General features: G+C 38.7%; 1 protein-coding gene across 2 annotated transcripts in view; it reads right to left on the bottom strand.

The window, feature by feature from the left end:
* Window positions 1–21,647, bottom strand: part of LOC124154317 (homeobox protein PKNOX2-like) — a 559,395-nt gene that overhangs the window by 461,280 nt on the left and 76,468 nt on the right. For both annotated transcript variants that reach the window (XM_046527977.1, XM_046527978.1), the window contains exon 2: window positions 14,421–14,575. The gene's annotated coding sequence lies outside the window, so the exon portion shown is untranslated. The remainder of the gene's footprint in view (window positions 1–14,420; window positions 14,576–21,647) is intronic.

Genomic DNA, 21,647 nt, shown 5'->3' with positions numbered 1-21,647 from the left:
ACATTTGACGTCTACTACTGAAATTACCCTCTATTTCTTACCACTAGAGAATGTTTCCATCACGCTGAGCCTGAAGCGGATATCACACGCCCGCATTGTTCGTTTCATACCATGAATATTCTCCTATCGCGGAAACACGAAGATGAGGGGCATGAATGCACCGCGAACTTAGAGAAGAATTATGCAGGATCCTCTGGACGGAGGAATAAACGAGATTATTCCTTCTAGGGGAAGAACTATTCCATGAATACCGATGAAAACGGGAGATGCAGAGAAAACGGGGAAGGGAAAAACTGCGGGAACAGTGAGGAGTGAGTAGGTACATCAGACTCCCGAGTGGTGTCGGCCTTGCGTCACAAAGCACTAAGCCGGACAACAGACTTAACTACATACACATATACAGTGGCGGGCAGAGTGGGCAAGGCATCAAAGGGAGCCGACGACGTGGAGACACACGCGAACCTTTAACCTCTCCCCACTAACCTATCCTCGGATTTCTTTCTCCGAACATACTCTGGCCCGTTCTCAGCGGCACATTCTTTCTCGGTTACATCCCACTATCCTCCCTATCGCGCAAACACCACGTCGTTTAAGAAGGTGGGTTCGCGACTACATGATTCAAAACAATTACTTTTCGTCATTTTTTTCATGCTTCGCCATCATATGCGGTCTCCTGTTAAATAGCCAAATTATAGTATGTACAGAGAATCGGAATAGTCGAGTCTTTCTAATTTTCATTTAACACTCCCTCCCGCTATATACGCCGACCAGAGAGCTATTTTCATACATCTAACGTGATTTGACTTCTTTTTCATGATTTATTTGCTTATACATAGCTCAAGAGGAGGTCTGGTGATGAGCTTAAGTTTTATTTTTAGGAATCAAGATTCTAAAGGTATAACGAACGTTATATCACTTTTATTGTCAATACGGCATCCAAAATCTAGCATAACTTAACATTTTTCGTGTGCATAGACAGATACAGCCGTAAAAACCGAGTCATGTTTCCCTGAGCTCTGTGCCTCATGCATGCATTGGTAATCTCAGACGATGTAAAACTCCTATCTAGTCGTATAGAAACTAGGTCCCTGTGACGTCACGTGGAGTGGCATCGCATGGGCGCCGATCTGGCTATTTTCAAATGCGGTTAAAATTGACTAAATTCGTCTAAAATGGGATTTTTAAACCAAATAATTTGTATATTATGAATACACTAATGGTGGGTAACGAATCGCAATCAATGCCTTTCGTTTTCTTTGGTGATGGAAACTACCCTATTCAGGGTAAACAACACGAGATCATACAATTTAAATCAAATATAAGTCTGAATAAAGGGATGGTTTTCCTAAATTTTTGTACTATCGGTTCCCATAAAAGAATGAGGGGTAATACATTAAATACGAGAGACGTTTAGGGGGGGGGGAGAGGGGATCAAGCTGATCCCCACCAAATCTCACGTGGATTAGAAGGGCGGTCCTGGCAAGTATCGCGACATTTTTTCCGCAACACACAGGGTAAAATTGCACTAGTTTCAACTAATATTCTATAAAAATAAGTAAACAAATTATTTTTTTAATCGCAATGAAGCATATATTAACGTATTTGCACTGAAAATACGCATTTATAATAATCTCACGTGATATTAGTGAGTGGGGGGAGGGGTTCGATCCAAATCTCACGATATCTCACTAACGGGGGGAGGGGGGGGGGGGCAAAAATCGCCAAACACACCTCACACAATTAACGGACGCCCCCTAATAAGGTGTGCTTTTTCTCTTTTCATTAATAAATCTCCCTCACCTCAGGTTCTGGCGGTGAAATATCGAAGGTCTCAACCATTATACTCATGAAGGCGCTGAAAGGTATTGATTGACAATGTCACTAGCTTATCCCATTCAAACAGCGCGATTCAAATCTACACTATCTCGTCTTCAACAAAAGATTAAACATTGCAGAACTAAGACTATGAAAACAAATATTAGAACGATATCACCAAAACACGATCGATTTCGAGGGCTATTGTATCCTCAATTCAGCAAAGAAGAGATCTGAATGAACGATGCTTGACTCATAACAAATAGAAGACGCAATACAATCGAAAATTACGCTTCTCCTTCTACATAATTTTGATGACCTGTGACCTCCATCTATCATTTCCATTGGCTATATCTATAATAGCTTAAAGTGATAATTGCTACTTGAATTCCAAAGGATTCGCTTCAAGTTAAAGGAAAGCAGATGACACACTGGCTTTAGTGTTGTTCATGCGAGGAAGAATGCAAAATAAGTGTATTTCTTCCAGAGAGGAAGTAAATAAAAAGTCATGGAAAAGAAGCCAGCTTGAGAAACGGACATAGAAGGCGTATAAATAGAAAAGAGAAGTGGGCAGCATGACAATGTCAAGAAAACAAATATACCGTATAGACTTGGAAGAAGGGATTTTAAAATCGATATCCACGAAAGAAGTCCGTAAGTAGTGTCTCGGCAAGGAAAACTCTCCAAGTGAGGGCTCGCGAAAAAAAAGAACTGCGAGAAATTTACCCTCGACTTTCCACACTCAGTTTTTCAACTCTGTATTTTTAACTCTGAATGAAGTAACCTCTCGTCACGCGAGTCCCTTAGGTATCCATATATCCAACAACCACTAGTCAAGTCAAGAAACCCAACCGTGCAGAAAGAAATATGGGAGCGAAGAGAGAATGACGGTGCTCAACAACTAATATTAGTAATAAACTATGAAAGATTGATTGACCACATGTTTGATTACACATTTGACTTATCATTATCATTAATATCAGTTGAAAGATTCAGGATAAAGTTCCGTTGTTCTTACCTCATTTCAGAATTTCCCCATCGCAATACATTTTTTGCTATGGTTTACTATCATTAAAATAGGTAGGGGCATTAGGGCTTTTGAATAGCCATTAAACGGTAAAAATATAGTAGCGTACTTTTGGAAAAGGGAACAAGTTTTTATCAGCGATTAATTACGTGCTGAAAAATATAACCGAATAACAGTTTTCCACTACATTTATGATAAAATAAAAACAAAAAAGTTTTGACAACAGTTAGAATAAGTATATTATTGGATGAACTGTGGTTTTTATAAATCCAAAAAAACTCACATCACGGAAGTTGAGGAAATCATTGGTTTTAGGACAATGGTTCTCTTGATACCGGACAGAGAATTCAAATGAATGACATTAACCCCTAACCAGCAGGTAGAAAGGGCAAAATAGCATTACATATTCACAATTTATAGCACAATTTAGACTACTTGAAAACTACATAACACCAAAAAGCATGATATTTCAAAGGATTTGTAGATTATTTGCGACGGTACGCTTCCCTCCATCAAAATTTTGCGGCCCTCTGAGAATACTCTAAATAGCTTCATATACTAATTCCAACAATACAAGTAATGCATAAAAAAGAGTGACTGGAGAAAACAAAATGAATCAACAGAGTAGGAGAAGTGAAATATTAACACGAAAATAACAATGCCTGCATTAATTTTTGGCCAATATTCTAATACTAACATTAAATTGAATAAACCTAGTTCATTCGTTAGCTTGGTCTTAAGGCTGTAAGCATGTCCATTAAAGCACATTGAAACAATATCAGCTGTAAAAAAAACCAGAGCACATTTTTACAAGAGTACTTCGGCAGGATCGACTTAGTCCCTAGTTTATTTCCTCATTGGCATCGAAGAAAAGCCATCTATAGGAATAATGTAACAACACAAATGGGAGAAAAATTCCATACGACCCTCGGTGGAACCCAGATTTTCGACAAAAAGAGCGTAGAAAAACAAACCATATCCTAGCTTTCACTCAGCTGGCTACTTTACGAAAACCTAGAAAATGATGTAAGAATTTAAATACTGAGCAGATATAACTGGCAACGTAGACCAAAAAGCTGATATTTCAAATTTACATCAAACATCAAATTTCATCCACCAAGAACAAATATAATCCGTAACTGATAACTTCAGGCTTAAGTATGTGAAACCCTTCCATTACGGAAGAATCCCACTTCGTCCCTTTTAAAATATACAAGTGAACCTTAATAGGTTCACTTGTATATTTTAAAAGGGACGAAGCTGGTTTCATAACATGATTACTACTGAATATGAAACAGTAAATATGTAACCATGTATATCACCGGAAAACGAAGAAGCCATATTTTATTTATTTCCCATACATATAATCCACATGATAGCAACATCGATTCAAACTGAAAAGCAGCAAACTACAAAGGAAGGGATAATATAATTACTAAAGGACTTATCTTACAAAATTTTCATACTTAAAATATTTATTTTATTATTTATATATACTCCTCAAGTAATCCACGAGGGAAAAAATATAAAAAATGCATGTTTCCAAAACGATTCTCCAAATTCAGGCATTTTTATTGGATCCTAAAATGAACAAAGAGTTATGAAAAGCATGAAACTGAGTACTACAGGCGGTGCAGACAAAAGAAATACTTCGGTCAAATGTTCTAGAGATACTCGCAAAGTTAATTTACGCGGAGGTCGATGGAATAAGTAGGTCATGCCAATTAAAAAGATCTGGAAAATATTTCACGGAGCTTCCACCGCCGGAGAAATCTTCGCCGAGCGCAGAAAAAAAAAAGTTTTTCATTTCAGGATTTCTTAACGCATTTCCATTTCGAGCCAGACAATCTTAATACCCTCACCGAGTAACCTCAGGATGAGAGAAGGCCGGATAGGAGAAAAAAAACACGCACGAAAAACTAGCTAGGAGGTAGAGAGAGATAGACCTTAGCCAAGCGTTCGAGGAAAACCTCATTCGGGGCTTTCTTTCCTTCAACCCCCACCCGTCGGCAGACTAGGATTTACCCAGGTCCCACGCGAACGTTAAAGGGAGCAAAAAAAATTGTAGGCGGGGAGACGAAACAGAAAAAAAAATAACGAAACGGATCGCGGACAAATAAATTCGGCGGAAGTAACGGAAGCACTCGTTTCGTAACGATGGGGGAAGACGTCGCCGTGGAGGTGGCCCCGCTGTATCAGACGAGAGGGTTGCTAGGGGAGACGGAAAGGGAGAAGGTCCAGATGAGATGCTGCTGCTTTCTCTCTGTGGCTCTCAGTGCACTCTGGGAACGAAAGGGGGATGGGGAGTTTAGGAAGGCGATTCTGTGTGCGAAAGAGCAATGCAGCGAGGTAGGAGATAGATGAGAGCCATAGGGTATCCCACGAAAATCAAAATATTAAGTCACATTCCACATATATAATATTCAATTTTTTTGTAGTTCTAAGTACAAATATCGCAGTTTTTATATGAGTCAAGATGATGCTTTTTTATATTTATTTGAAATGGCCAAGATTTTCCCACGATAAAAAAACATAATACACGTAAAATAAGTAGAAAAATTTTACACCGAATTTATTGTAAGGACCCATGGATTTGGTACTCATATATTCACCTATTTACACACAAGTCTCTCCATTGCACCATGTAAAGTCATGATATGTAAATGACATTTATTCGCGACGAACATTCACGACGAGTGTTTTACGAACTGTCCCGGAACTAAAAATTCATGTTTTAATCGCACATTTTTAGGATCTGAGGACAGCTGCAACTCCATCGGTTTGGCAACTTGAAGATGCGTCAATGCTTTATAATTTATTAATCTAAAAGTTCAGCCAACATTCATTGGATATGAAAATTTAAGAGTTATGAAATAAGGTAATTTCAAGGCTGATTTTCATTCAAAAATAACAAATTTTAAAAATTAATACATTTTTCTCTCGTTACAGCAACTATTACCATAGCTGGAGAAAAAAATATTAATTTATAGCAAATTTCCTAAGGCCCAATTAATATCATATTTCATAGAGACCTGATTTATGACGTAAAGAATCCCTCACTAGAGTACTAGTGACTACAAAACACTTCAGACGGATGCGCAAGGCCGAGAAGTAACGGAGAGGTGGTGAGTCGATCGGCAAGAGTCAGTGACGTCATGAACTCATCAGCGAGACGGTAAAGCGCGTCAAATTTTCGCTCCGAATAGCTCGACAAGTTGACGACGGATCGAAAAACGGAAAAGTACGGGTTCCAAACTCTATCAAAATCGACAATAATAAAAAAAGTTTAACGAGCCTAATGATACTATTATTGATGCATGAAAACATGGCTATATTACAGAAGAAATAGGGACGTTTTGAAAACGATACATATTTGGCACTAGATAACAAGAGAGTGACGAAAAAATGTGTGTATGCAACTGACCACGCTACTTTCGGAGAAAACATAAAAAGTGAATCCAAAATGCGTTAGTTAGATGACAGTTATTACAAATTAATGAAGTATAAATCCAAATTTTAACATACAAGTATTCCCAGCAGTGTGTTTTTGAAATCATAATTTAAAAATTATAAAATGGTATTTATCTTGTATACACATCTATAGGTAAATAGTTTTGTTTGATTCACCTTGATTCATCGGAATTACCTTCCATAAACTACGCAATCGAAGACGCAATGACGGATTTCGCCGCTGACAAAAGGCAACATGTTTTTCCACTTCGTATCATTTATAGAAATTATCATCGATGAATTAGAAAAGCGAAAAAGGAGTGACACCTTTAAATGTTGACAGTGGGATAAATATTTTGCAATACCATTCCATATACACAAACAATCATATATCCAATAATTTGGAAAGAAACGTTTGTTTTGACTCGCAGAGTCACAGCGGAACCTCCTTGGAATGAAACGCTCGAGAGGAAAGGATTCTGTCTGAAGTGAGTGCATCAGAGGAGCGGCAGTTAGGTCGGCGGGAGAGCTAACTCGGTCTGGAGGAAAAATTCCCCCGCTTCACTCTCCAGCAGACAAAGAGAGCGGTGGTATAAATGGCAAGGAAAAAGGATGGGAGGCTTGGAAACCACACCACCACTGTACCTTATACACACCGGCCGGGCGCTATACACACTCTCCATTCGAGGGAAAAGAGAGGCTCCGGAATCGCCGACGCCGTCGCTCGCTGGCGGAATAAATTCGCAATGCACGGTCCGTCGTTGGTGACGGAGGCCGGGGCCTCATAAAAGAGCTAGGGCGAAGAGTCGGAATGAATGGACGGGGAGGGGTGGGGAGGGGTCTATTGCTGCTCTGGAAATGCAGACAGGGCGTCGCGAAGGAAAAGATTAGCGGATGGGATGAGAAGGATTGGGGTTGGGGGGTGAATCTCTCATGCACATGCAAAGCTATGTGGGTTAGGTAGATTCGATTCATCGAAATTCTGAACTTTTTCCATGAACTTGGCAATGGGCGACGTAATGATGAGTTTAGAAATCGACTGTAGAAAACACGCCTTGCAATTCTTTTATTATAGAGACATCGAAATATGATCGAATAATTTAATAGTAGACTTAAAATTCATTACTGTTGAAGCCAACGGCAGAAATGTGTTTCAATGGCATCTTATTCTATTCGTATTTTTTTAAACTTTGAGGTTAAACGTGTTCTTTCAATAATTTTTTTAAAAATGAAAAAATGAAGGGCGTCGCGAAGGAGAGGATTAGCTGATGAGGTGGATTGGGAAGTAGGAGTGGTGAATCTCACATACGCATCCAAAGCTATAAGGGTTGGTTACATTCGATTCATCGAAATTCTTAACTTTTGCCATAAACTTGGCAATCGCCGACGTTGACGACTTAAGACATCGAATAATGACGACTTAAGACATCGATTGCGGGAAAAATTCAATTCATTTATTATCGTGGGCCTTTATGGTCCTTGAGATATTTTGCAATAACATAACAGCACAAGAAAATGCACCATTAGACGTACAAACAATTATGACAAAAAGGTTCAATAAGTTTAAATACAATAAAAAAAGGAAAAAACCAAGAAATTATAAATACCCATATACATACATACATACACACATTTATAACCCGAATTTGATATTCTACTGGCATTGTATTCATTGGCATTCGATTAGATATATCGAGATATGATCGAATCACTTGGCAGCAGACTGAAAAATCCTTACTGCAAAAGCTAATGGGAAAAAATATACTTGAATGAGTTTTCTCCTTGAACTCTTATTATATTTGTTGATTTCCGTAAATGTGTTTTTGAGCATTGAGCAAAATATGTTTTTTATAAAAAAATTGCAAAATGGAGACCTAACCAAGAAATTCATTCCACAAGGAAAATATATTGTTAAATTGTACGACACTTATCGAATTTATAATCGAAGAATAAGGCAATCGATGACGCGATGTGGATTTCATAATGAAGTGAGGGCAAGATGTGATCATTCACCATCGATAGGTAAACCAACGGCTCAACGGTGGTTGATAGCGGACAGCGGCAACCATTTCAGAAGATTTGAACATAGGTATAATAGAGCAAAGATGTACTTAATCACGCATATAAATCTCGTGGATTGCATAGTAATGATCACTGTATCACATTTAGCATCACTGTAACGAGTACATCACCAACTATAGGACAATTTTACAAATATCATCAACATAACGGCAAATAATTTATTTCAATTGTACTAAGAAATTGCACGACGTTTTCAGTTTGAGTAATACATGGCTTAAAAGAATACAATAGATCTCTTTAGCCAGCATTAATTCGAGTCCGATGGAGACATGCGCGAAAGAATAATCACGATACGAACAAACATTTAGACACTGTAAAATCGAATCATACGATATGAATGTCACCAAATAGCAATACACGTTCTTTATACCACTAATAAAAGCTCACATAATGCAACCTAAGCGTTGCTAAGCAAGGGTTTTGGCTGTCAAACATATTCAAAGGGAAAGCTGGTTTTCGACCTAAAGAAACATTTAGGCCCTTCATAAATTATTACTGAAAATAATTTTAAAGGTATTTATTTACAATCATCATCATTATCATATTTAATTAGTTTTATTGATAAACTCCACAGATTGTCTACAGAGATCACAGAAGCACTCGTTAAACCCTTTGAACCCCTCCTCAAAACGTTTGGTCTTTACCGCTGAAAAACTCGCACAATACGAGAAAATCACCTCCCATTCCATGATGATTTAGCTTCAAATGAAAATAATACCAATTTTATCTCAGCATCCCATCGCTCTAGGAGATTTAATAAGACCAATAAAACAAAAAAATACGTCCCTCGCATCGGAATCAAGCAAGAAGAAAGGCCAAGATGAGATCGGATAAAATATGCCACCCTATACTGGAGGGAGACCCCTGTAACGGGTAACTCCAAGACGAGACTTCCACGAGGCCGGCCTGCATTTGTATATATATATTTTTTTTTTAAAGCGAGAAGGAAGAGTCGGGGGGCAGGGAAACAGCTGAGAGGAATAGGATGAAGGAGTGAGAGACTTCATATGAGACCGGGACGAATGAAAAGAGAGCTCGGTATAAACGTGGATTGCATCGGGTTCCAACCTTCCGACTCTCCGAGGGAACACCCTCGCCGGGCAAAATGGAAACTGGAGCACTGTGGCGTGGGGGAAGGGGTTTGATTGAAAGAGAATGGGAGAGGGGGTGGGGGAATCACACGGATGTGATGGGATCAAAGCTGGAGGAGGGGGGACGGAGGGGATTAGGGGGTGGGGGAGAGATTAGGGGTGCGGGGGAAGCGGGAGGTCAAATCCTTGAGGAGGAAAACGGGGATTGAGGAAAGGATCTTAACCTCACTTAATCTTAACTTCTCCTTAGGCGAAAGAAAGAGAGCCCTCCCTGCGTGTTTTATACGACCAGGGTCGCCTAGGATACGCTACGAAAAACCCGCAAGAAACGAATGGTAAAGCTCAGGCCTCGTGGAAGCATTGAATTATTTCAATATATTAGGCTCGCTCAATCACTATTTTTAATTGGCGACAGGGAAACGGTTTGAAAGATAAAGAGAAACATATTTTTCCATTTCAAGATATGTCGCCCACTTCTCTGGATAATCGCAGGGAAAAATCAACGGACTTAACCAACGATTTGCGGATAAGCTGAAGACGTCACCGACTCCTTTCCGATCGGGTCACCTCTCAGCTACACCTCCCATTCTCTAATAGCTCTCACGTGGTTCCTTATTGTTTGAATCTTGTGAGGGATTCTTTCCCCTCGATGAGCTATTCTCCATGACTGCGTAAATGACCCGAAAATCCATTCGTTTAACGCTTTTCTCTAACCTATCCTTTCAGCGAGGTGAGAGACGCCCAAAACGAACAAAACTAAAACTATCGCAAAAATGGGTTAAAAACATTAATTGATAATAAAAACATATTAATTCACTAAATTCAACGTAGAGTGCGTCACAAAAGGAAAAATACAATGCCATTTATTCAAAACCTTTGGGAAATAACGAGGGTCGTTCAATAAGCCCATAGAATATCCGAGAAATCGCTCTCTTAGTATCGAAAATTAATGTTAATAAGAAAGTAGCACTCTTGCCTAGTCAGCTGTTGAAGTTTCAGCTGTATACATTCCATAGTTTCATTGCTCTTACCAATTGTAGTGAACAGCTTTCATTGGTTTATAAAAATGAATAATAGGGAGTTATGTGCGATGATCAAATACATTTTTTTTAATGGTTTAACGCCGAAGGAAATCAAAGCTGGGTCGCGTGAAGTTCATGGCACATCTGCTTTTATGTTTTCAATTAATTATAATAGGGTTGATGAATTTAAACTAGGCCGTACATCTAAAAAAAATTACATCATTCCCGATGCCCTGTGGAAGTGTCTAACCCCGAATTGATTGGAAAATTTCACTATATGATTGTGATAGTCGAATGAAAAGGTACGATATAGCTAAGGGCAAAGGCATATCGCAAGGCACACTTTGCTGCGTAGAAATACCAACTGAAAATTTCCACAAGACTTGAGAAAACGAGGTGATGATTGATTGCCATACTTACAAACGGATTAGGTGAATATTATGACACAAAACTATAACAAGGTTGATTGACACGGCTGAGATTTACAGCACTGGCTAATTTTCACTGAAGAGCGGCAAGGGAACAAAGTCCTGGAACAATTATTTTAAGTGCTTACAGCCATCATTCACGACTTTGACATCGAGAAACAACGTTAAAATTTCCGAAAGCAAAATATGGGGAGTGGTGAGAAGTTGAAAGTGGTGAAATGCATGCGGTACGAACAGGAGGTTTGTCATAAAGTCAATCCACGAAGTAGGCATTTAAATAATAGCTATGAGGGCAAACAGGATGAAAGTTATTCAAATAAAAACGGGGAAAATGATTATTCAGGTAATCTACGGTCGCAATGCTGCTAGTCAAAGAAACTTTGATGTAAAAGACCACCAAAGTATTGGGATGGCTAAAAGATAAGTAAGTTCATAAAAGAATTACGAGCATTCGGAGCAAAATGATAAACTTCGTAATTTTCTCCGAACGAAGTTTCACGGTTGCTTGGAGAATACAATGTTTCTCATACGATCGCGCAACAAATACCAAAAGTGCACAATCAGGAGAGATACTGGAGCTCCTCGACTTTCAGTGAGGTTGTGAAACTAAACGTGGATTACCTTATGTAACCAACATAAATATGTAATTAAAAAACTGATTAAAGTGTATCTGATAGTACGAATCACGATAAAGATTAAACCTTGGAACCCCACCCTGCTATTTTTTGCGTTCTTGTTGCTAGTGTGATTGAAGCCGAAATATGCTACCCTAATGCAAATTGTGGGAGACGCGAACTAGAATATCTTTAAGTATTAAAGAATATTTTTAGTAGCTGTAAGTATACAGATAAGTCAACCTTGCTCTTTTCAACGCCAAATGTAAATGGTGTGAGATGCGACTCAGAATATCTTTAAGGAATCCATTTTAGAATAAATTCATTAGCTTTTTCGTGATGAAACACACATGAGCTACTTTATTTTAAACTATTTTGTAATGTAATGCCAAGCACTGCCTTATTTTCGCTTAATGGTAACACCAACAATTGATTGAATATTCTGGGGTGCCCAATTGCACTTTTTATCTATGTATCAACGAGTAAATTTTTGGGCAGTGAAACAAATATCTTTATCACTATTATTTATTATAATTTAAGCATACAAAGCGGTCGCCTTGTTCTTTTCAGACGTGAAGGCAGTACTTCTTAAGCACTACTAACGACAAAACAAGAGGGATGGTAGAAGAGGGATCCTTACAAGGATACAACACGCCGGTCCCGGGACCCAGTACCAAAAACTGATTCGCCCAGTCACCCGGGGAGGGGAATAATTGGGAAGGATAAAGGAAGGAGGCTTCGCCGCGATAGGAGCCCGCCGACGCCCATGGGGTGAGGATAGGAATGGAAGGGAGAGGATATGGAAGTACCCACGCCGCCATGAAGGACAACGAGGCCCACTACTAGCGAAACCATTGCATAATTTGCCAACGAAATTGGAAGATTTCTCTATGAGGAGAAAAATCCAAAAATCATTTCGTTGGATTAACTACTTAAGACAGTTGGAAATATTTCTTTCTACATTTCGTAATCGCGGCGAGATCTGAAGTCTCATAGTTGGCTAGGGTAATAACACCCACGGAGAGCTGACGAAATGCGAGCTGACGAGATGAAAGACACCTACAAAGCGTTTTAAAAAGGCCACGGAGGATAAATATAAATGAAGAGCGGATGGACCTGCGGAGTGATGGGTAGGGCGAAAAGGAATGAAAACTGGAGGAGGAGGAACGAAATATATTTGAAAAAGAATAAAAACTGCATGTCCCACTCCGTTATATATCACATATCCTGTCCTTGGTATTTAATGGCGTATCTTTCAAACTACTATTAATTCTCGCGCTTCACTTTAATCATATGAGAGGCATATATTCACTCGTGGAGTTTTAGCTTTTATCCAGTTTCTTATTGAAACCCACCCTCGCTCCAATAATCTCTTTTTCTCAATTGCCATTATGCTCAGGCTAGTAAGATAGCAGTAAGTCAGCGCAGTGGAATCACAGTAAAGAGTATATCTGTCAGTGTTTTCATTAAGTGCTGTTATTCGCAAAATTGAATTATTATCTCTACGTGTTCAAGAATGTAGAAGTGTCCGCACTGGATCAGAGAAAAAAAATCTTCCTTGTTTTAAAAAAGGGTACGGAGGATAAATAAAAATAACAGCGGGATGGGGGAGGCATATGGAAAGATGGGAAGGGTGGAAAGGGATGAAAATTGAAGGAGGAAAGAACGGAAGAGAGGCGGGAGTGATTGCCTTAGTAATTTGTCACGTCGACACTCACTGCTGCCGAAGCGGTATCAAGTCAAACCTAATAAAAGAGGAAGAAGTCGACGTGGAGCGTGTGATAGATGAGAGCGGGACTGAAATACTGGGGGGGGGGCGAGGGAGAGGGGGAGAGATGAAGGACTGCAGCCCCTCGCGACAAAATGTATATATATACTGGAGTTGAAAGGGGTGGGAAAAGTATGAAGGCATAATTGCGACGGAGAAAAAGAGATCGCTTGGGGAGACTAGGGGTTGGTGGATCTCAATAAGTAACTGGAGAAGAACGAAAACTGCTCGGAGGAAGAAATGCTTCCATTCTAATGAAAACGCCACCGAAGGAAGAAATATAAGACGCCCTTGGCTCATATGAAGGTTTAAAAAGTGCGCTATAATATCACCGGATATGTTTATCATAACTGAATGAGAGTTGAGAAATTATCATTCATTTCTCCATAATAAATCTATACTCTCTCTCAATGTATTGAGGATTGGTCAGATGGTATGGTATGGAACGAGGGTGGATCACTATAAGAAACTGGATTACAGCGAAAACTCCTGGCGTGAATAAATTCTTCTGATGTGATTACAGTGTAACGCGAGAATAAATTAAAGCCGCTCTAACTCAGAAGATGTTTGTACGATGCGTCATTAAACCCCAAGGACAGGATATGTATACCATAATTGTACATATGAATACTATAATCTAAAATAAGAGTTGGTCACAATACACGTAACGTTTTCTCAACCGAGTTGATTTACTTTCATTTTATTTTTAGTCAAGAAATTATGAGGACGCCACTACGAAGTAAAAATGAGGTCGAAGGATTGTATCACAAGAAGTAAAAGGAGGACACAGTAAATTCCTCGATTAAGGAAATGCTTCCATACTAATAATAATTGTAGAAAGGAAAATACAAAAGGTAAACTAGCTGACAAGGAGAATTAGACGATATATTATGTGCAATTAAATCGAGAGCAGAGGAACTTTCATTCACAAATAAAAAGGACATCAGTAATTCTTAGCTTTCGGAAACGAATAGTTTCAATCACCATTACCTCTTGTTTATAGGAATACCTAGAAGTAAAGGAACACTGGACTCAGAAAAACGGAGCGGGATAAAGGCCTAACTCGCCGATTCTATAATACCCAAACGTATCCCTGAATGACGAATGTTAATTCAATACTTACGGATATCGAAGCACAGGAATATCATAACCAAGGCCTCTCCAATTCAATCAGCACAGGCAGTGTAGCGGTCAACGTGCTGACATCCTGCCCTCTTATCGCTGGCTAGAGTCCAAGAGGAATCCAACTTTCTCCTTTGGCATGAGTTACGTCTTTATCTGTAGAATGGAAAAAAAAGAGTATGCATTAAAATTCATTCTGCAGAACAATTTGCCCACACATTTCAAAACCCGGCGTAAATCAAATAATGAAGGGAACGAAAACGAGTACATATTTCCAATGCGGCAGAAAAAAAACTTGCATAACAAGTTATACGTTAATGCAGATGACAAGATATGGCAAGGTGGCCGGAGCAAGAGTAAAATCACAGGAAAAAAGAGTGCCAGTCACAAGGTGCTTAGTTGTAGTGATGAATGTAAGTAACGGACCTATTTAATTGCCATTTGGGTTGCCGCCTAAGCATTATGCGAATAATACCAACTTATCACAATGAAAATATAAAGTTCATTAAAATTACACAACTAGCTTACGTCGTCAACGTCGCATTGTTATGTATGGCGATTCCGTATCTGGCGATTCTCAATTTATTTCAGCAGAAAAAACAGCGGAAAATATAGGGATATTTTGATGTAATAAACGGGTGAAAACGTAATTTCAATTTTAGTACACCGACCACATTTCTATAATAAGGGGTATCTATTTATGTACATCGAATCTCAAAATAATAAAACGTTATTGTACTTTTCCACACGATTTAATTAATACGACCGGTTTCGTCGCAGAGGCGAGATCATCAGGTACAGAAACCGTTATAATAACAGTCTGTACCTGATGATGTCGCCCCTGCGACGAAACCAGTCGTATTAATTAATCGTGTGGAAAAGTACAATAACGTTTTATTATTAAGAATGGATTTTCACAAAGTAAAGCCAGAAACAATCAAGTTTACATCGAATCTCACTAAAACTATCTTCAGAGCTCATCCATCCCATTTCCGTTTTATTGCCATCGACTGCCAAGAAGATTTTCAGTAATAATGAGACAGTTTTATGGGCATGAAAATAGTAAATAAACTTTTTATGAAACATTCGTTCCACGCATCGGCGTAAACAATAAGGAAAAAGTGCAACGGCTCATAAATAATAAAGTAAAAAAAACGCAACTCACAATCATACACAGGAGATATCGGAAGGTAAAAAAATCACAGAACTTTTCAGTCTCGGAGTGTAATCAAGTATCTATAAATTGTTAATAATATACGAAATAAATTATAAGTTATCCCATGAAATTCATAACTTTTATAGGAAGCCTAAATTATATGCACGAAGTCGGTTATTTTCACATTGAACACGCAATATTAAGCACTATAATACGTTTAACAAATCTTTCATATCGAAAATCACAATACACACACCCCAGAACAGCTAAGCTTAGAGATTGGAAAGTGAGAGACAACAGATAAATACCACACTCCTGAGCTCACTGTTTCATTTCGAAAGATAAAGTTGCATAATCCATCCATAAATAGGAGAACGACTTACACACTTGGCCTACTGCCAGGAACGAAGGACTACCTTCGCCTAAGATGAACTATATTTGGACAACATATGATAGGTATCATTAACTTTTTGATACAAAATGATAAAACATAACGCGAAATATTCATGATGTCAGCAATAGGTGTTCTGGGAGTCAATCCCAATAATGGCGAGATGGAAACTACAATACCGCTTTGAAAGGCCATCCAGACTGCACTAATCTATCTCACAAAAAATTACTAATGAAAAATTTATAAGAAAGCTAATGTAAAACTAAATGATAAATTAGAAGATGCTAAAAATTTTCCTGGGACATAAATTAGAAATAGTTAAAATTTTACCATCAAATTCCGATGACGTGCACAAATCGCTTGACTGCAATTTCAATCAATGAAATTCATAAATAGAATTCTGAATCAATGAGTGCCTATTTTAGATGTACTTTCCCGTAATTTTCGAGAAAGTATGGTTATTTTTGTTCGCGGTAAAAAGAGAGCACGGTTGTTTGGGAGCATTATTATGCCACTCTCATTGCGACTTTATTCCCGATCAATGAATTTCCAAAACCATTACGTATTGACACGGTAACTCAGTGCCATCAAAAACCGAGATATAAACGAAAATATATTGGCGTTATAGTAGCATGTCAATTTTATTTAGCCACCTTTATTGAAAGCAACCATGTTCAGGAAAGATTTGATTCTTTCCCGGTGAAAAGTGCCAGTGAATGTCTCTCGGGCATCCCACCTGGTTAGGTACTCACTGCCGACGTTTCGATGGAATACTTTTTCATCCAAACGTCGGCATTAATGAAGAGCCTAACGCGGTGGGAATCCCGAAAGACATCCAAAATACTGTGTTTATTGTGCGTTATAGTAGCCTGTCAATTTTATTGACAGGCTATGATTCTATTTATTTTTCGATGTAATGTATTGTATATGAGTGGAATAAAATTCTATTATTATTATTATTCTATTATTATATGTGCCAACTGGTCAGCTCTATCGATGATAATCTAGATTAATGAACACAAATAATACGCCAAAGCCCAAAAGTTAATCCTTAAAGTAAACAGACGAAGAGCCAACGATTAAAGAAACAATCTGTCTTAAGACCGTTCCAAGAGTCAGTGGCGCAGCCACGAACTTTGTTCGGGATGGAAGTTGGGGGAGGGCCCACAATTAGGGTGGTCCGGGAGAAATTTTTTGAAAAACAGGGTTCCTAAGTAGAGGGTTTATAACTAATTTTAACACTTTCCACTACATAAAAAATTCATTTTCAAAGAAATCTTTTTTAAATTCATGATTTCTCAATATTTTTATGCGCTCTTCTATAAGACAGTATAGAGTACACGGTTGAAACTCGGCCAGCGATACAAACGACGCCATTGCCCTTCCCGAGCGGCCGAGCCCAAAGGTATCGTTTGATAATAAATTATGTAAACAAAAAGACAAACCTTTTTTAACAACGATATGATAATTTATTATTTGTAGACTTAGTCCCCTACTCCATGCTTAATTTATTTTGTTTTATAAGTCTTAATATTTCGGGGGGGGGGGGCGGACCCCAACCCCACGCTACGCCACTGGGCGAGGTGGAAAAGTGACCGCGGCGGTGGGCGTAATGCAGAGAGGAGAAATGCGATAGGGAAGTGAGAACGAGGTTCCAAGAGCATAAGTGGTCATTAAAAACCGATTGATAAACAAAAATATAAAGCACAGAAGAAAATATCTAAATCACAACAGAAAATATAGAGAGAATTCGATGCCTGTCAATTTCATTCAGTCGACTTTATTGAAAGCAACCACGCTCGATGGGCCGACTGGTCTACTCCATCGATGATCTATATTAATCGATACAAAGAAGACGTCGAAGCCCAAAAGCAAGGGGACTGCATAGAGGAGGCCCAATTCCATTCGATGTCCGCGGCGCGGTGATGAGTGCTATGCGATCCACTTTTTTCCAATATTATTCAATACAATGTTTGTAATAACGAGAAATACCATTGAAAAGTTATGCATTTGATAGACCACATCATCTTGTACTTAAATTTCGTTTAAACTGCTAATTATACCTCAATTCCCCGTAAAACTCGGGTCAATTTGTCCATCAGCGACGCGAGTGGCGACTTTAGTAAACCCATTAAAATGCGCGGTGGCTGACAACACATTTAGAGGCCGTCTTGAGGATCCTCTTTTGTAATATTCGCGTCCAAAAGTTAATCTCTAAAGTAAATGGAGGAAGAATCAACGATTACATAGTACAAGTCTGGCTTAAAACCTTACTGAGAATATAAACGGGATGAAACGAGAGAGGGTGAAGGGAAGGCGAGGTGGAAAAACGCCCGCGGCGGTAAGCGGAATGCAGAGAGGAGAAATGGGATAGGGAAGTGTGAGCGAGGTTCCAAGAGGAAGAGGAGGATATCTGATGAGAGGGCGCAAAGTGAGGGAGAGAGAGAGAGTAGGGACGATACGAGAGATTAAATAAGCGAGGTCAGGGACGAGGGCTATCCCTCCGCTCCCATCAAACCTCCCAAGTTATTCCACGGACGGAAGGGCGGGCGGCTCGCTAAAGAGAAGCCGGGAGAGGAAATGGAAGGCTCACAATTCTTGAGTCATTCATAAACAAGGTGCGGGGGGGGGGGGCGGGAGGGAGGCGTGGGAGGACGAGGAGGGAAGCCGATTGAGGGGAAGGGAAAGGGTATTAGGGGGATAGCGTGGGTCGCCACGCGAGGAAAATGAACCAGTGCAAAAAGAAGGTAATAGGATTGCGTATCACGGTGAGCAAAGGCAGAATAGGAGAGAAGATGTGTGAGGGAAATAGGAGCGGGAAAAGGAATGAACCGCAGGAAAACGGATGAAAACCGAATGAAACCACTCCCACTCACCATGGTCCATTCACGCGCAGAAAGTGTCTCGCCACCGTAAGCCGGACAAACCAACACTTTTAAGGAAATTCAAAACCCCGGCGGAAAGCGTAAAGCTCGTTAAGTCATGACAGCGGTTGTCCCTTGACCTTTACATTAAAAAAATATTAAATTCGTCATCTGTAGGTGAATTTAGATATGGTATACTCGAACGCGTCTTTCCAGTTTTTCACTAAAGCATCGGTAACTTCAGTGAAAAATATCATAACATATATCCATTAATTACACAGTTAAGTTTAAAATTCATTAATGCGACATTACATATTGCTTTCCTAAGAATATAAATGACCAATCCAATCCTTGCAGCTATATCGTAACCCATCCTTTATTTTCGGGTTGCACGATAGAATATCAGAAACGAAAGGAAGTTTTTAAATGCATTTCAGTCCCTGTGATCTTGAAATTTAGGAGTTTTAAGGGTTACCTTCCGCCCCAGCCTAATTAATACTCCTGCTAACGCTAATTAGATAAAATTAAATTCTGGAATTAATTTGAAATGTATGTACCTTAAACTAAAAATTAATATTCGACTTCATTTTTTTAGGCTTTTCCGATTTCTACGACCACAATTTCGTTTTCTCTACACTGTGCCTGCGAGAAATGGAACTTAGCACCCCTGCCAAAATGTTAGTTGATGCTTATCCTTTAGCTCTCTGGAGACAGGTGGCCCCAGGCTGTATTTATTTCAAATGAAATAACTAACTATTTACAAATATATCAATTATCTAGTCACTTTTGATAAATCAATACATCGAAACTCAAATGAGTGCAACCACATAGGCTTATGTACATTTTACGTTTACTATAATAGATAAAAACTGATGAAAACAATCAACCTATAAAATAAAACAAAATACAATACTTCATTCATTAATACATTCTTATATTCTAGAGAACGATAATAGGTCAACACGGGTGAAGCACAGCCTTGTATAGTTAATATTCTCATCAAAGCTATATGAACCAAAATATAAATTTTAATGGTATATCTGAAACCTGACCAGGAATAGAAAGAGCAACAGATCCTATCACAAACACCAAAAGCATTAAATAATAACTAAGGAAGTTACAAAAAAACTGAGCTTTCTTCCACAGGTATCAAATAGTGATGGAAAAATGGCAGTATTTTTTCAGCATTTAAAATTTCAACTACAAAGTCCTTATACTACCTCTCACAAGAAGGCCTACCTGTAGATGAAGAACAGGGGACGTTAAGGGGAATGAAAAGAAGCCAATAGGAGCCAGATGATACATGAAATGATGAATTTCATCACAAAAAAAATTAAATGGACACAATGAAGACATAGCCTGAACTCTACGAGGAAAAGATAACGAACAGTATTATAGACAAGCACATTGAGTTCGGAGGAGAAAATGCAAAGGTACGGAAAAATATTTTTCCTGAACAACACTCGCTCCCGTGCTGATTCTTCGCCGAACGCCAACTTAAAATTCCGAGACCGCAGAGAACGATTTCGGCATCAAGCGGGAAGCCGACACAGCGTGGGGAGAGAAGGGCCGAACAAGATACGGTTTATTATTCTCTACAGCGGAGAATGGTGGGTTTAACAGAAGATGAAATATATGCAAATGAGTCAATGGAGAGAACAAAACAAGTATTTCGATATCCTCAAATGAAATGATGCGCACAAATACTTCCCAAAAACTGTACAGAGGGTGATCTAATTTGTGTTTTTAAAAAATGACTCGCCACGGAAAAGTTTTCTACCGGAATCATCTGTTTTAAACGCAACGGTCCATAAATGAACAGCCTAGAAGTCAAGGAAGCCAAGAAGTGAAGTATCGTCACATGGACACTATGGGCAAATATTTCCACACAATAAATTTAAATGTATTTTGAGAATGTAAAATACTCACCTAATTTCCCAAACACAGTTTCCAACATAAACAATATTGACATGAGTTTTCTAACTCTGTAATCATTAAGTTAAATCGATCTCTCCGACGTGAAACCGTTCCAACAATATATACCACTAACTGTATTGTCTTACCAAGGAAATTATAATACAGATGGAAAGCTACACTAATTGATGACAAATAAGGAAATATAACAAATGAGATGAGGATACATTGTTTTAGAGATGAATAAAATAATTAAAAATGCAGTTTGGTGAGTAATCATGCATAGGCAATACGAAGGAATGTTTGAGCCAGAAGTAACGAAAATTTACGACAACTTTTCGTGGTAAATAATGTAAACAATTCCAATTTTTACAGCGGCTCGAAAATAAAAAAGATATTTCTTTGGTATTTAAGAAAGTCGCATTCTAATCACCTCTGGTGTCTACATGAAAATTTCGAATATAAATATTACGCTAAGGCTGCCTCGCCTTGCCACTTTTTCCTAAGAGTGAATTTAAAATAACGGGAAAACTCTGAGTCATAAAAACCTCAATACAACACTAATTTGTTCATTTTTCTTCCACCAGACGACTTATCGAGGTACCCACAAGAAGACTCCGTATACAGAAGCCAACCCGCAATACATATTTATTTGCATTTGCTGAAATTAACGCGATGAAGGCATGTTTCCCAATCTACGCTGAAGAAATCATGGCAACAAATCGTCGAGATTAGTCAAAGAAACAGGGAGTTAGGTTGTTACACCTATCCTCATATCTGAAAGATGAAAAACAATGAAAATTGCCCGTCCAGTAAATCAAACCCAGCAATTTCAGAAATATGAGTATTTCACGCAATGTTTACCCACGAATTCTACGGCGTGGACTGGAAAACACGACATAT

Source organism: Ischnura elegans, chromosome 2 (assembly GCF_921293095.1).
Source record: "Ischnura elegans chromosome 2, ioIscEleg1.1, whole genome shotgun sequence".
NCBI lineage: Eukaryota > Metazoa > Arthropoda > Insecta > Odonata > Coenagrionidae > Ischnura > Ischnura elegans.
This window is presented reverse-complemented; position numbering and strand designations above follow the sequence as displayed.